We start from the raw sequence: 18,627 nt of genomic DNA on the forward strand, positions 1-18,627 counted from the left end.
TTTCTGATGATTAATTTTGTTAAAATGGCTGAGGTGAATAGGGTGGAAGTGAAACCATATCACACGGTTACCCTAGTAGATTCATAGTTTATATTTTTAGTTTCATGAACAGGGTTGACGACATCTTACTTTCAATTAAATTTGCTTATGGCTAATTTCTTATGCATTTTCTTCCTGGATTCTGCTACAGCATCCATTTTTATTTAATCTGTTATATTTTGATTCATTAGAAGTTGTAATTGTTGGAGAGTTATATTCTTAGATTCTTGATCTGCTTGATATGTGTTCTTACTTAAATGCTGCTTAAGAAAAAGATGGTTCAAGGCTCCTGCCACTGCAGTGAACATCTGTAAAAATGTGTGTTTTTCTTGTTTTGTGCACACAGCATTAGTCCTTAAAACATCATTAATAGATTGCTGCAGATGTTTACCTCACAGGTGTTTTATGAAATGAAATAAAAAAAACCACCGGTTCCTTTTCCTGCTATCGTCTTTTTCATTCATTATCATCATCATTATCAGGGATTTAGTCCTCGTCATGAACAAGCCTGATATTGATGACTACTTTATAAGTACCTCGCTTGATAGATGAGTGATGCTTCTTGCTTAACTTGAGTCTTAGCTGATTATCCTATTAAATGTCTTATGCAGTAGCTTTTTGCTTTGTTGACACACCTGCAGAGGATGAACTTATGGTGCAGTATGGGATCCCAGATTTTTGCATGTCTTCTATTTTCTTGATATTCTGGCAACTTTTCTTATTAATGTGAAACCATTAGAGTTCATAAGATTGAAGCCATTGGTGCATCATGTCTTTCATAGAAACACAACAGTACTAACTATAGTATGCCTAGTAGAACCAGGTTAGAGGATAATCCACAGGTGCACTTCATTTATACATCAGCCAAAAACAAATATTCTCTAGAAGTATTAGCTAACAGCAGAAAACATATAATGGTGCTGGATGGTAGAAGGGGCTTGTCAACTAGACGAAGCATAACAGGAGTTCAAAAAATTGAAGGAAAATGGTTACAGTTTATCTTTTTTCTTGAAAACACGATTAAGTCCTAATGTCAGAATTCACATAAATTCTAGGAGGTGGATGTTATTTGGGCATCAACATAGTAAGTTTAAATGTATCTTCGAGTTAGTTTGTCCTTTTGAATTGGAAAAGCATAACAGCTGATTGTACAAGAACACAAACTTGTGATGATGAGGCTTTACGATGAAACTTTGCTTTGCACGACTGGAATCTCCCATATGTTTTGTTGTCAGATTCTTCTTTTCCTAATGCTGGCGGCTTCTTTTCCTTTATCTAATTTATGATACTTTCAGCTGGATTTCTCGGTATATGGTTGCCAGATTGTCTGACTTTAGTATTGTTTCTCCCGTATGCTTTTGCTTTCCACAGTGCTGGATTCGGTTGTCTATCAGTTATTGAGGTTTCTTATCTGTTTTCTGGTCTATGATACTTTCAGCTGGATTTCTCAGTACACAATTGTCTAGATCATTTAACAACTAATATTGGTTTCTCCCATATGTTCTGTTGTTCAGATTGATTTTTCTTTTCTTAATTCTGGAGTTGCTTGTGTGTCAGCTATTGAGGCTTCTGTTCCTTTTCCTAATCTATGATACAATCAGCTGGATTTCTAAACGTGGTTGACTGGAGTATTTGACATGTTATATAGCTGTGGTCTATAATCTGAGTGATGATACATATATCATCTTTAGGTTAGTGAGCAAACACATTTGCTGCACGGTAGTGGGCATTGGGTTTGTGCTTGTCTTCGTAGTCCTTTATGTGCCACCACTCAACTCGTTAATGACAGCCTTTTGCCCTAATAAATCTAGTGTTTCTTGTTTTCCTCGTCGGTCATGGCCTTCCCAGGGCTTGTGTGGTTGATGCTAATGCCGGCCTTTTGTACCTAATAAAATCTAGTGTTCTTGTTTTCCTCGTCGATCATGACTTCTTAACGCTTGTGTGGGTGACAATGACAATTTGTACTCGCCCAAAAGAAAAAGATAACGACAGTTCTCTCATACATTATTGTTCATATTTCTATGCAGGTCTTATGAGACTTTTGTTTCAAGACAAAAGTGCATAAAGCTATACCTTAGAAATTGATATGTTGTATTTGTCACAGTTATCACCTCTTCTTCTCGTTCTGCTATCTATGTAGATTACTCTAAGAAGGTGATCGACAGGGAACAAGTCTTCACTTGAGACAAAAGTAACTCCCCCTTGGATAGATCATACTGGTTTAAAGTGTTTGAGTGGTTGTAATTAAGGTATGCAGTTTTAAATAATATCGTTGATATCGGATGGTACGTATTTCGTTCGTATCGGATGGTACGTATTGATCCATCAGTTGATCGGTACATAGATCGTTCGTTACCGAACGGTATATATATATATCGTTTGGTAACGAACGGTATATATATATATATCGTTTGATATACATATCGTATCGAACAAATATTTAAACGTTGGTACGATACGAGACAATATCCAATCATTTACAAGGATAATAGTTGCGGTATCTCTCCAAAATAAACAAAAACAAATGTGTCTGCTAATTAAATATTTCTTCCACCGGAGAAAATAGACCCAAAAGACATGGCAAAAAGATTTAAAGAATTCTTTTCTGCAAATAATAACTATCTTTACATGTATGCATACGTATCAAGATCTGTATCGTCATGTAATGATCAAGAAGCTGCCTCCTGTCGAGGAGAGTCTCTTTGGAGAACCTCTCTCTCCAAGGCTAGTGGCCTGGCCCCTTGGGACTGGGGCCGTGCGACAACCTCCCCATCCACTTCGCGGTGGTGCTTCTTCCCTTCTCTTCCGTGCTTATCTTCGCCATGCCGGCGCAGTCAGCTGGCGCCGGCCTCGCCGCATCAACTCCCTGCATGCTCGACGCAACGACGACGACGGAGACGATGACGATGAGCAACAGTGCTCGAGCAGTCCGAGGCCTCATCATCGCTAGATGCAACTGCCTTGAAAGAGAGAGAGAGAGAGAGAGAGAGGAGCTGAAGCTTTGAAGAGGTAGGTGGTGGGATACGGACGAAGCTGGTTGCATGGATTTAGATTTATATGTGTAGCGAGGGAGGGTTTGGTGGATACATGTCTTCCTTACCTCAGACCGAATCAAAGAGTTGAAGAACATGTCTAGGTTTTGAAGCTGTCAACCATGTCCTCAGCACTGTTTTGTACCATTTATTGGACTTTGAATCGATTGCGGCTAGTGGACTGCCATCTGAAACCTGTAACTTGCAATTTCTAACTTCTGACTTTGAAAAGGTTGGCCATTGAAGCGGAGAAAACAAATGGTGGAAAAGGTCAAGCTCTCTGACTTGTGATCCCACTTCCTTCGTTGAAGCTTCAACCTTTTCAAGCGTTCAACCATGCCAATGCACAACTGTTGAACTGATAAGGTTTGGTGGTGAGGAATGAGCAAGAAAACACTTTGGACTCTGAACAAGCTTGTAGTCATCATCACATGTTCAACTGCGTAGTAGCACTGGCACAGTTAGCTGATTGATTACTGCTGCCACTCAGAGAGTTAATTTGGAATAGATGAGAAATTGATGTGTGCCAAGATTACTTTGATCTGGTCCATTCCTTGAACAAAGACTTGTCACCATTGTTGAGTGGAACTTTGACTTGTTACATTTCTGTCTTACATTATGTATGCTGATGTATTCACCATTGCATGGGTCATCATTTCATGTCACACTGGTTCACATAGCACAACATATGTCCCTTCATATTGGTAGGTGGCAAGAATAGAAACCTTCAAACATGAGGCTGAGGTTCCAATAAAATAATAATAATAATAATTTTGTATTTGATATTTTGAAATCTCTATAAAGAATTTAGAAATTTAGTTTTAGGATTTTAAATTTTGTGTCAATTTGCAGTTTGATTCAGAAACTCCACTCTATGATTTCAGGTATTTATGTTTGATAATTGATGTGTCAACCACTCATAAGAAGTATCATTATAGCTAATGGTTATAATTCTTTTAGAACATGGAAATAAATCTGAACATTTGTTATTCATTTGATTCTTTCACTATCATAATTTATGCATTTCTAAAATAAAGTCAAGTCTCCGTTCTTTAATAAAATCATGTATAAAATAATACCAAAAATTAAAAATAAAAGTAATAAATAAATAAACAAACATCAAAAACTCAAAATATAAGAAAATAAAATAGAATGGAAAATTTATAATATCTATGTGTTTTTTGTGATTATTTATTCAATCTCGCTCTCAGATATTTTTGAAATGATCAAAATACTTTGATGAAAAAAAGAGTAAAATTATCACAAGATGAAAACAAAGATTAGAGTTTTGTAGGGCTACAAAGGAACATATTGGTCTCCAAAGTGGAGGCATGTGGATTTGCCAACGTTGTTTTCATGAGTCAAAATGTGAGAAAGAAGATATTATGGTCAACAATTGCCAATCTAAAAAGTATTCGCTTCCACATTGGCTTGTAATGTATTTTAAGATATGAAAAATCTTTAATAATTATCATATATATTTCTTTTATACACAAATATGGTTAAAATTACTTTGACATATCCTATGGGTAGATTGACACATTACGGGCTACTGATGTATTTAGCAACATATGATCGATACCTATCGCGATTCAATGTATTTAGCAACATTGCGAACTATGATTTTTGGATTCAATGTACCTACCGCGAAACCAAATAACTCACAAACCGATAGTGATATCTATGATTATGACCACAATTTAATTTCCTATAACCCTAACGAATGTTGCTAAGAAAAATATAGCAAATCACATCTCACCTAATCCAAGCTAATTGGATTTAGATGACACTTTAAAGACTTGCATTTATCGGAGTAGACTAGGTTTGTCGAGTACATCGCCAACATAATTTTATCGAGATGAGTGGATTTGGAGTTCCACCCAATTCTATAAGCGATATTCTTAATAAAAAAGAGTCGCGATTCAATCCAAGTCACCTTATGGACGATCAGAATATATCGTAACAACATAAATAATTTTCTTTTATAAAAAAAAATGATTCACGATAAAACTTAAAAACAACACATTGACATACTTGTAAATAGGATTTTTCTCTATAAATGGTTACCCTAACATTTTGAATTATATCCAACATCCTTTTCTATCATATTTAAGAATATTTTTTTAAGAAAAAAAAATGAGAAAACTAATAACATACGCGATGGAAATTCAGCTTCTTTTTTTTTATCATTTTATGTATCTCTGTCAAAAAAAAAAATACAGGTTTTAGATTTTTTTTTTTTAGTCATTTGATTATTAGAAAATTTGTTCCCACAAAGGGAGAGGTTAGTAGCTATTAGTGTCAAAATTGATCATTGCATCAAGTCACAGAGTAAATTTATTTTGGATCAATTATTATATATTTGTTACAGTAGAGAATCATATTTTTTGGATAAATTTCAAGATGAATAATTCTCCAACACAATATATTAGTGTCAAAATTGATCATCTATTTAAGCCATAGAATCAAGTTGTTAGCTCATTACTAAGATTTGTTGCACTTGAGAATTGTATTTCGAGGATAAGTTCCAAGATGAGCAATCTTCGTATCGACTCTTCAAAATGTTTGAGGATTATATGCTCATGACCAAAGTGTCGCATGCAATACTAACATTGAAGGTATACTCGACAAGGCCCCTCCAACATATGATTCTAATTCCCTAATCTTATTAGTGCTTATCTTTCATCCTCACTCATCTCAAACGTGATTAATGAAAAACTTAAACGCATCAAATAGATGTGTGTATTCAGAAAAAAAAAAAAAAAAAAAAAGAGATTGTTATCATATAAGAATTATAATATACGAAGTATTCGTATATTATAATTATGAGATACAGATCATGTGTATTGAGCACATATATATTTATTCTTTGACGTGATATGTATGTATGTACGTATATGTATGTTGAGATGTATCAACAAATGATCCTCGCTACGGTACGTAGTCTTGTCATCAGTGGCCTGGACCTCTGGGACTGGGGCCATGCGACAACTTCGCCATCCACCTCGCCAGCGAGGGTGGCTCTTCCCTTCCCTTCTCGTCCGTGCTCGCGCACGCCATGTAGCTCCACCCGCCGGTGCAGTCAGGCGCCGGCCTCGCTGCATCAGCTCTCTTCATGATCGACACGACGGTGATCGAGACGACGACGAAGACGACGATGAGCGAGACCGCAGGAGCCGTCTGTGGCCTCATATGTCGCTGGCTTCTACGAAGAGAGGAGGAAAGTGAAGGTGGCTTGCACTGCTACGAGTGTCCTGGGGATATGTATATATATATAGGTTGACGACGATGGTTGTAGCTGAAGAGTACTGCCAAGTGTTTGATCTGCGACGGCGTTTAGGAGGAGAGCAAGTCCGCAGACTGGCCGAGTCACTGCTCTTAATTCCAAGTCCTCTCTGCGACTCTTACCGTCGACATGGTATACACGGCTATGGAGTAGAGTACACAAGTAGTGCAGTGGTCACCATCAGCTGCACTCAGTTGCGTAGTGGCATGAAGAAGGTAGCTGAACAAAATGACAGTGCCATAGATTTGATCGAGTCTAACTTGGAAAAGGACTAACACCGACTGGAACATAGACCTCGGTAGCTTTACGGTAAAAATTCGTTTTGAATTAAAGCTGAGTACAACAAGAAATGCATTAGAGCTTTAAACCATGGTCTGCGAAGAAGACTAAGCAATAAAAAATAAAAAGTTATCCTATTTAATTAGATAAGATATATTATAGATATGATTGAATTATAGATCAATAGAAAGAAAATTCAATAATGATATGATTTCTTTGGAGATTATGGGAGGACCTTCTAAAGATAATACTTTTATTTTATGTCCATATTCCGCCAATTACAATGGTTCTGAAAATAGAAAGAGAAAGTGAGTTTAGTTTCTTTTCTGTGCAAGTTCATGATATATGATATTCGATGTAGTTTATTGATTATCGTGTTCAAAAGGTATATACCTTTTATTATAGACTTATGATACTTGATTTTAATCATGATATTAATTTTTTATATAATAGTTTTATTTTGTACAATTGATATCAGAGCTATATCATTGAAATCTAATATATTGTAGATCGTTCAAGAAACTAGATTTATTTATACACTAGATCTATTTTGTATGAGATATGTTATTATTATTGTTATCGTCTTTCGTTTGTGAAATGATATTTTTATTCTAATTATGTGACACTTACCTTATACGATTTGTTTATTTTCATATGACTCACCCGATGATGTTACATCATGGATTTTTTTTCTTCATATCTTTCCACATATTTAGAGCCAAGTAGATAAACATCACTTTATTCATCATTTATAAATATTTATTATAATTCATTTATTCATCAAATCACAAGTAGAAAAGTAAACATAGTGATGTTAACTTCAAGAATCATCCAAGTGGCTCTATCTAGCGGTACAGGAAGGTCTGCTCTCTTCTAAAATCTGATTTAGTACTAGAGGGAGGTTGCTCTAAAAATTAAAAACAAAGAAAATTCAGCAACGTTGAGTAGGAACCCCATAAGTCAACTCAAAATGAATACATGATCAAAATTCAATCATTTCATTGGCATATATCAAATACCCGAAGGAGCACTCCCCTAAACAGCGGATGGAGAGGCTTTATTATACGGGATGAGTTTGCGTTCACCCAATAGTGAATGGAGGCAAACTCATATCGCACTCCCAACAACGGATGGAGTGGTGTATCTCACCAACCAAAGTGGGGACACGTTCCTCCCAAAGCATATTGAAATATATATTGAAAAATTATATATATCCAATATATATTCATTAATAATTATATAAATAAAAACATAATAACACATTAAAAGATATATTGAAAGATAAGCTTTACTATAAGAAATAACCTTCTAAATTTAAATGAAAATCATATTTTCAACGCAAGTATAATTTCAACATATTCTAGTCAAATAAATTTTAAATCATTTAGAATAACATATTTTAAATTTTAAATCAAAGAATATAAAAAATTTTAGATAACATATTTTAATCTAACAAAAATTTTAATTCAGATAAGATTAAAGATAAGTTATAATGTCAAGAAATATCATATATATAAAATATATAAATTTTTAATATATTTAAATCTAAAAATAAAAAATCTTAAACAGGGGTCAAAGAACATTATAAAAACTTTAGTTGAAAGATTTTAATTCAATAATAAAAATTTTGACATTTAAAGAATTGATAAATATTTTTAAACTATAAAACTTTTAATATTTAAAGAATTAAAATAAAAACTAAAACTTTTATTTTCAAGAAAGGTAGGGAAACCTACCTTTCATCAATAGGGTGTAACTCATCGTTCCTCCTATTGTTAGGCTCGACTAAGTGAGGAACGAAGGAGACAAATCCCTCCCCTTAAATAGGAGGATATGAGTCTCCATTAAAAGAAATTTATTTTTATTTTTATATTTATTTAATATAAATTATTTCTATTTAATATACTAACAAATATGATATCACCCTATTTGGAATGCTTAATAGTTATTTCCTAATTCATATTAATAAATAAGGAAATATGTTAATATTTCCTAAATTATAATGGCAAGTAAGGAAACAAATTTAATTCCTAACTTAATTATTTGATTTGATTACATTTCTCCCCTCCTATAGGAGGAACATATCTTCTTCTCTTTCCAACATTGTCTCTTGGTCTGAATGGTGTTGCCAACAAATCTTTACCAAATGTATAATTTTATCCCTTAGAACATATTCTTTCCTTTCCAAAATATGGGTTGGTTGTTCTCTAAAATTGGCATATCTCTTAGTTGTAGAGGTTGGTAAGATATGATATGTGATAGATCCCTGATATATCTTCGAAGCATAGACACATGAAATACATCATGGATGTTAGTCAAAGCCGAAGGCAATGTCAATCTGTACGCCACAGGCCTAACCTTTTGTAAGATCTCAAATAGGCCAATGAATCTTGATGCTAACTTCTCCCTTTGACCAAACCTTGTAACTCCCTTAGTTGGTGACACTTTTAAGAAGACGTGCTCACCAACTTCGAACTTTAGATCTCTTCGCTTTCGATCTGTATAACTTTTCTGATAACCTTGAGCTGTTAATAATCTTTGATGTATAATTCAAACATTATCAGTGTCTTTTTGAATTAATTGAGGTCCTAAAAGCTTCTGTTCTCCTATCTCATCCCAATATATAGGTAATCTGTACTTTCTTCCATAAAGAGTTTCAAATGGAGTCATTTGTATGCTAGAGTGATAACTATTATTATAAGAAAATTTAATTAGGTGTAAGTGCATATCCCAACTCCCACCAAAGTCCAAAGCACTTGCTCTTAAGAGATCTTCAAGAGTTTGTATTATCCTTGCAGATTGGCCATCAGTTTGGGGATGAAAAGCTGGACTAAACTTTAACTGCGTGCCTAAAGATTTTTGTAGACTTCCCCAAAACTTAGAGGTGAACCTTAGATCTCTATCTAAGATAATGCTAACTGGTACACCATAATATCGAATAATTTTCTTAATATATAAGCTTATTAGTTTATCCAATGAATATTTCTTGTTAATAGGGAGGAAGTGAGCAGATTTAGTAAGTCTATCCACTGCTACCCAAATTCCGTCATATCCTTTCACAGTCTTGGGTAATCTTGTCACAAAATCCATAATGACTTGCTCCCACTTTCATTCAGGAATTGAAATCCATTGTAATTTTCCCATAGGTACTCGATGTTCTATCTTCACCTGTTGACAAACATTTAGAAACAAACTCTGTTATATCTTTCTTCATATCATGCCACTAGTAGTTTTGGCATAAATCTCGATACAACTTAGTAGTCCCGGGATGGATATTAAATTTTGATCTATGTGCCTCCTCCAATAATTGCATCTTTACTGGATGGCTTTCGAGAACACAAAGTCAATTGTGGAATGTAATAGAACCATCTTTGGCTTGGAGAAATTCAGGTCTAAATCCTTGAGCTATCTCCTTAACTATCATTTGAAGATATATATATGTCATTAGACACACAAGATAACCTTTATTTATCTCCAATAAAAGTTTAAGTTTTAAGTCTGCCAACCTTGTCATCATAGAATTTTTTTGAATATTCATATAGGCTACAAGACTAGGTATTTCTGCTTAAGACATCGGCAACTACATTAGCTTTCCTAGGATTATAATTGATATTAAAATCATAATCCTTTAGAAAGTCCAATCATCTTCTTTGTCTCATATTTAAATCTTTCCGTGTGAAAATATATTTGAGACTCTTATGATCCGTAAAGATTTCAAAATTTTCTCCATAGAGATAATGCCTCCAAATTTTCAATGCAAAAATGATAGCTGCTAGCTCTAAGTCATGAGTAGAATAGTTCTTCTCATGAGGCTTTAATTGCATAGATGCATAAGTAACTACCCTCTCATTTTACATTAGAATGCAACCAATCATTTGTAGTGAGGCATTGTTATATACTACAAAACCTTCTCCCCTTGAAAGAATCACTAAGATAGGAGCACTAGTTAATTTTTTCTTCAATTCTTGAAAACTTTGTTGACATTTATCATCCCATATAAACTTTATATTCTTTTGTGTCAACCTGGTCAATAGTGCTGTTATTTTTGAAAAACCTTCTACGAATCTTCTATAGTATCTAGTAAAACCCAAGAAGCTTCTAATCTCCAAAACATTAGAAAGCTACTTCTATTTTAACATAACTTCAATCTTGTGAGAGTCAACAGATATACTAGTACTCGAAATTACATAACCGAGAAACATAATTTCATTGAACAAGAAATTATACTTACTTAATTTAGCATATAATTTCTCTTGCCTTAGGACTTCTAGAACTGTCTTAAGATAGTGTTCATGCTTTGCTATGCTTTTAGAGTAGATCAAGATATCATCAATGAACACAATTATAAATTTATCAAGATAAGAGTGGAACACTCTATTCATGAGATCCACGAAGGCAATCAGTGCATTTGTGAATCCAAAAGGCATTACTGAGAATTCATAATGATCATATCTTATTCTAAAAGCAGTTTTATATATATCTCTTTCCCTTATCTTCAGTTGATGATACTTGGATCTCAAATCAATCTTCGAGTATACCTAAGCACATTGAAGTTGATTAAATAGGTCATTTATTCGGAGAAGGGGATATTTATTTTTTATGATCACTTGGTTAAATTATCTATAATTGATGCATAGTCGTATAGATCCATTTTTTTTCTTCACAAATAGGATAAGGGCACCACAAGGTGATACACTAGGTCGAATAAAACCCTTATCCAAAAGCTCTTGGATCTGTTTCTTTAACTCCTCCAACTCAATTGGTGCCATTTTATACGGGGGTTTAGAAATAAGTACAATACCAAGTAGAAGATTAATTGTAAATTCAATCTGCTTATTTGGCGGTAGTACAAGTAGATCTTAAAGAAAAAATATTTGAAAAATCTTAGAGATGTCCTTAAATACTAGCTTCTTAGATTCTTCTCCAGAAATGAAGACCAAGTATCCCTGACATCCTTTTAGTAATAGTTAGATAGCACTTAAGGCTAAAATAATAGGAGGGAGGTTTTCTTGAATCCCAACTAACTTAAAAGATGGTTGATCTAAGGATGAGAAAGTAACAGTATTCCGGAGACAATCGACACTTGCATGGTATACTGAAAGTCAGTCCATACCCAAGATAGCATCGAAATATTATAATTTTAGTAGAATAAGATCTACTAGTAATAACGTAGTTTCTATATATCTAATCAATTATCAAAGAATTTTCAACTGGTGTTACTACCATTAATGTATTACTTATTGTCTCACGATTCCTATACAATTTCATAGCAAAATAGGGTGATATAAAAGAATGTGTAGAACCAGAATCTACAAGCACAGATGCTGACATACCATAGAGTGTGATGATACCTTTAATAATAGATTCCGAGGCTTTAGCATCTTGATGAGTCAGTGCATAGACTCTTGCCTGTCCTCCCTCTCTGGGTCTTAGTTGTTGTTGTCCAGCTATTTGGGGTGGAGCTCGGCGTTGATGTTGCTTCCGAGGACAATCCTTCGACATATGCCTCGGTTGTTGATAATAAAAATATGCACATCTCATGGGACATGAGGTGGAAACATGATATGTCTTCCCACAGAAATAGCATCTTATGACGACTTGATTACTAGGAGCTCTTGCTTGTTAATTCCCAAACTGTTTGTCTTTGCCTTTCTTTGAGGGTCCAGAATGTGATCCCCCATGCGCAATTAGTGTAACACTAAAAGGTCGCTTTCGATCATTTGCTTGTTATAGTTCATTATCCAATTTCTCTACCACTAGAGCTCGATTTAACACTTCAGTATATATTGGTAAAATTAGTACTGCAACAGACTTTCTAATTGATGATCGAAGTCTCCTCTTAAAATGACGAGCTCTTTAACTTTCATTGAAAGTAATATGTGAGGAGAACCGAGCCAACTCAGTGAAATAATAATTATATTTCATTATAGTTCTACTTCCTTGGCGGATGCTAAGGAACTCTTATTGCTTCTCAAAACAAACTAAATCAGGAAAGAACTGCTAAAAAATGCATCCTTAAACTACTTCCAAGTTACCACTTTACCTCTAGCCTCTAACATCCTCCTTTTTGAGGTCCGTGTTTGCCTTCTATTCCAAAATGAAAGAAGCGAAAGACATTTTTTGATTTTCCCTACATTCGATGGCTTTGAATGTCTTCTCCACTTTTGACAAATCCAACGTTTAGCAAAGATTCGATAACTTTGATAATCTCTCAGCTATGTGACAATAGTCAATAATGCTTAGCAAGGTGGTTTGGTCACTCCTTAATACAATGCCGATGTTGCTCATCAATACAGAGGTTAAGGACAAGGCTATGTGATTTGGGTAGCCACTTGATTTTGACCCAAAACGGTAAAGCCCTAGTTTTTTAATCAAAATCCCTCGTTTTGACTCTATTTTGGGTTGCCCTTTTAATTTATTTTTCCAATTCTACCCTTTTGACAACTATTTAATTTTGACTTTGGTTAAAATCTAATTTTGATCCAATTTTGATTGGTTTAGTTTTGATAGGATTTATATTAGGGAATTAGTCTTGATAGAATTTATAAAATTATATTAAGAAATTAATTTTAAATAATATTCATAAAGGCATATATAATTAAAATATTTAAGTAATTTCAAAAAAGAATACACTTTGAATGATTATGAGATTAAGTAGTATGATACTATTTTGAATATTTTTGTAATTTAAGGTTGTATACTCAAATATAACAATACTATTTTATGAGTTTGATATCAATCCTCCGTAATAGTAAAATAACACTAGATATATCAATATTTCACTCAAATATAAAATATAGATGATATCAATGGTTCAATATTTATTAAGAAACTCAAAGTATTAATATTATGTTATTTTATTACAATGGTACTTTCTCCATTTTATTCTTATAAATTTTTTATATTTTTAGATTAAATTATTATAAATAACTTGAGAACGTATAATTTAGCATTATTTATTGAAAGGATTATAGACTTAACCATTAAAAGTTATATAAGATACATAGTTAAATGATTAAAAAATCTAAAAGGTTCACTTTTAATAATTATTAATAATATTTATACTTCAATACAGAATATAACTAGTATATTAGAATATTAAAAGATTGATTTAAAATTATTAATAAGTCATTAACTAGTACCTTTATGAAACAACTGACTATAATTTAGTATTATGATACTTAAATAATTCTATGATATATCCTAGTTATGACTTACAAAACTATAAAACTTAAAGATATTGAGTATGAAGGTAGATGAGTCCTTCACGTATAATTTATTTTTAATTTATTTTTTTTTTAGTTTGACTCATTTAAAATTTGTTACAATAAATAAATGATAAGTGGAATTTAAATCAGTTGATTAGTATATATATTTAAAAAGAATTAAAATTAAAATAAGAAAGACTCATAATGAGTACTTCTGAAGGAGTTAGGAATAATAAAATATTGAAGTATAATTTATTAAATAAATTGACTGAGTTTATAAATATAATATAAACTAATAAAATAAAAATATTTATATTAAAATGCTACTTCTATTACAAGAAAGATAATGTGAAAATGACTATAAGATTTAAGCTACCGAGGTCCCTTTCTAACATTTGTATGTTTCAAATTAAATGTTACGGAGGTCCCTTTCTAATACTTGATGAAATGATCATGACGCATCAACTTATCAACTTATATAACCAACAATGTGTAAGGAACCATTTTAAAGTGAAAGTGATAGTAGTGGATGCTTATCACCTATGTCTAAACATGATTCATCTAATGGATCTTATGGATACATGATATATTACTATAATTCTAGAATTATTAGATTATTATTTCTTTTAATAATGATAAACTCAATATATTTATAATTCAGTTGGTTATAAAATTTTGTATAATTGTTTATATAAAATTAATATGAATCTTGAGTTTACAACCACTGTGTAATCAAATATTAGAATGAAACATAATTTTATAAATTTTTTGAGATTATATATACTTACATCTTCATCTTCAGGTCACTCTATGTTCCATATTTTAGTAGAGAGAAATATCTTATCATCTTTATAGATAACTTTTTAAGATATAATTATGTATATCTAATTCATATTAGGTTCCAAGCTTTTGATATCTTTATGTGTATATAAATGAAATCAAAAGACAATTAGATATAAATATTAAAATTAACAAATCTAGGAGGGGTGGTAAATTATATAGTAGATATGGTGAACTTGATCATAATTCTAGTTCTTTTAAGGATAGTTAAATTTGGTAAAATATTTTTTTAGAAAAATAATGAATTATTAGAAGTGAAAATCTCAAATTTTAATCTTGATATTGAGAAGATATACTTTGATACTTCTTTAAAATTTTATATTCAAGAAGTTGTTGCTTAAATCAATAAACAATTTGATGAAGGTAAATAATAAAATAACATTAATAAACTCATATAATATCAAATGACTTATAGAAGAACCACAATGGATAGTTTTGAGAACATCTCAAAAGGAAAAGAGACACAATTTTTTATGTTTATATGGTATATCTATAAGAATCAAAAGATCTTTCATTATTTTTATAATTTATAGAAAGTAATGATTCTGAAAATTAATAAATATAAAAAAAATTTAAATCAATAGACCAGAATGATATTTAAAAATCATCGAATTACATAATAATTGTAAGAGTCTATGATATATGAGCTTTTAAGATTAAATATGACTCAAAGGTAGTGTCAAACGATATAAAGTTATTTTACTCATAAAGAAAATATTGATCATAATGAGATATCTTCTCTAATTTATCTAATAGACTCATTAAGAATTATTATAATATTAGTAGCTCATTATGATTTTGAGTTACATTAAATAAATGTGAAAACTTTTATGAAGAGAAATCTAGATAAAGAAATTTATGTGAATTACCTTAAATATTTCCCAGAGAAAAGAAAAAAAAACATAAAATTAGACTTACAGATTTTGAAAATAAAAAAAGTAAATATTTTTTAATTAATTATTGTATGTAAATCATGATGTATTGGTTCACAACATTCAAAGTATCTTATTAATTATCATATTTAAAAAATAAGTATTTTCTGTATTAGATTTTACTTGATTTTAATTCTGATATTAAATTCTTACAAAATAATTTATTTCTTAACAGAAATGCTAATCTAACAGGAACTTCTTAATTAGTAGATTGGCAGAAGATAAAAGTAGAAGAGGCATAGAAAAATCATGAGAAGAGCAACACAAAGAAGGCATGCAGATACTGTTGTGCTACAACAACTTCAAAGAAGAAAAAGAACATTATTAAAACCTACAAAGATTTCTCAAGAATGTTTAGCATTGCTTCAAAGGTGATGGAGATGGAACTGTTCGCAGCAAGGAGGAGGAGCAGCAGCAGCAGCAGCAGCAGCAACATCTCAGCAAAAGCCACTCCAACCTGAAAGTTCATATTGCTCCAATTAGGTCATATTCTGCAAGTCTCATGTGGTGGGTATCATTCAACTTACCAGCTGACAAAGTATTGCCACCAGTTTCTTGGAGTGGAAGACGAGCCATCTAAAGAGAAAGTAGAAAGCTCTTCAAGTGGCTGCGACCGTCGCCGGCGCAAGAGCGGCAATGCGGTCTCTGGCGGGGACTGGCCTGGCGGAGAGACCGGTGGTGACGGTGACGGTGACGGCGATGGCCAGAATGGATACTTACGGTCGCCCGGTCCTACGCTGACCGGAAGCGGAGATGGTGGTGTTGGAGGAGAAGATGAAGGTGAGGCCAAGTTAGACCTCGTCGGAGAAGACAGTTTCTCCACCGTCAGAGATAGCAGTGAATCTAATGATCTCGAATGCATTCTTCTTCTTCTTCTTCTTCTTCTTCTTCTTCTTCTTCTTCTTTAGATCAAAAGTGCTGCAAAATAGATTATAGCTCGATCAACTGCCGGTCCAAACGTTGAGTAGAGATTCATGTGCCTCCAACCAACCCTTCTCTTGGAGTTGGTAACCATTTAGGAGTACTTAAAGAGTCTCTTTGGAGTTGGTAATCATTTAGGAGTACTTAAGAGAATTTAGATTATAAATTTAAGTATAAAAAAGAGTTCTTCGTGATTTAAAATTTATTTAGTCGATAAATAGAAGCGAGACATAAGAAAAGTGATAGAAAAGATTAAAAAAAATTCTTCGAGATTTATACGAGAAGATTAAAAAAAATTCTTCAAGGTTTATAGTCGATAAATAGATCCGCAAATCTTATGTCGGCTTTTTTCTTAATTATTCTTTGATTGTTGATATGAACTAAAACTTCTCTCCCCCAACACATTTAAATACTTCAAATCTCATAAACACTTCCCTCCACCTTTTCATTTCATGGAGAAAGGTTGAGTTTTTACTTGTGGCTTTCATGAAGTCCATCTAAAACGCTGAAGATTGAACAGCTGAGTGTGTGATTAGTTGAACACATTCTCTATCATTAATTCCATGAGATCCATCTCTAACAGTCAATTTGCTTACCAACCAGTCTTTTGTTCTATGCAACTATATAGCCAAACAAAACATATGGAGGAGAAATTAAATGGGGAAATTTTTTTTTCCTTATGGCAAATATTGCTGAGTTAATCAGATTTTTCTTTTTTTTTTTTCTTTTAACAACACAACTCAGAAGGTTTATTGACTAATTCAATTTATTCAAGAATTGAAATTTCACATATCTTATTGTAATTATCTGAAAGATTTAATAACTCAAAATTAATGATATTTAACGAAACACTTAGATATGTGTTGAAAATGATAAATCATACTTTGTATATGGCACGAGAGATCTCGTTCGATGGTGGCTCCGTACCGTGATGAGCTTGTAGCTCATTTCACGATATGCTAATCTAATTGGGATCTCTCGTACATATCGAGATATATATCATATATATGATAAAAATTATATTATAAATTTTAAATTTAAATTTATTTATTATAATATTTCCCTTGCCTTCTCTTTTTTTTTCCCTCAAATTTTGAGACACAATTCCCAAGCGTATTTTTTTAGTAAATTTATAATAAATTATAGTAATATTCTATTGCATAAAGATAATTTTAATAAAATACCCATATTATTTCTGAGAGCAATAGATACTAAATCCATATATCTACACAAAAATTATAAATCGTATGATGAAAATAAAATAACAATTCGAGCATAAAATATTAAAGTTCAAGTGTCCATTTATGAAGCTAAATTCATAAAACAAATTTTGCATGTAGTTATAATTTTACCAAAAATTAATTTGTGGTTAACCTAAACCTTCAAATATTTCATAAAAACACCAAATTTCTTATAAAACTTAAAAATAAAATATAGCGAAAACCCTATCATTTTTTAGAGAGAGAGAGATAGAGAGATAGAGACTTCCACCAATTTTTGCTTCCCTTCAAACTCCTTTCCCACCAAGATAGATGAAATGAGAGGTTTATAAAGGGGATGGGGGGAGGATTTCAAATAAGCTATGATTTAATTTAATTTTTATTTTTAATTTACAATTATTAAATTGTTCCTTATTAGGTTTTCAAGATTGGAAATATGTATTAATTACCAAAATATATTCCTTATTAATGCATGCATGGTTAGGAAGTAGATAATGATATTTTAATATGGGAAACAATATTTTAAGATTACATGAGAGGAGTTGAAAAATAGTAAGAAATGGTTTACATCTCTTACTTCTACTTTGGTAGATTCACTTCAGATGACAAGAATTGAGATGACCTGATCTCAACATTTCTGGTTTAATCTCTCATTAGAAGTGTAAGAATATTTCAAAAAATATAAAACTATTTTTTATATCAGTGATTCAGACTCAACAAGTTAATGTCGACACATTTGGTTCTTTATTTAACCATAAATATGCAGAAATGTTGCATATTTATCATCAAGGCCATGCAAGAGAGCAAACTGCAAGTCAGTGATCTCATTCAACAAGGAGCTGCACATCCATGCAATGTAGCTCAGTAAAA

The 18,627-nt window shown here is 32.2% G+C and overlaps 1 long non-coding RNA gene across 1 annotated transcript; it reads right to left on the minus strand.

Moving 5' to 3' along the window:
* Nucleotides 1-15,838: 15,838 nt before the first annotated feature.
* On the minus strand, nt 15,839-16,591 carry LOC135675167 (uncharacterized). The gene is made up of 2 exons (XR_010513824.1): nt 16,144-16,591; nt 15,839-16,073 (listed from the first exon to the last, which is right to left on the minus strand). It is a non-coding gene; the product is annotated as an uncharacterized LOC135675167 (long non-coding RNA).
* Between the last annotated feature and the right edge of the window lie 2,036 nt (nt 16,592-18,627).

This window comes from Musa acuminata, chromosome BXJ1-5, assembly GCF_036884655.1.
Source record: "Musa acuminata AAA Group cultivar baxijiao chromosome BXJ1-5, Cavendish_Baxijiao_AAA, whole genome shotgun sequence".
In the NCBI taxonomy this organism is placed as follows: Eukaryota; Viridiplantae; Streptophyta; class Magnoliopsida; order Zingiberales; family Musaceae; genus Musa; species Musa acuminata.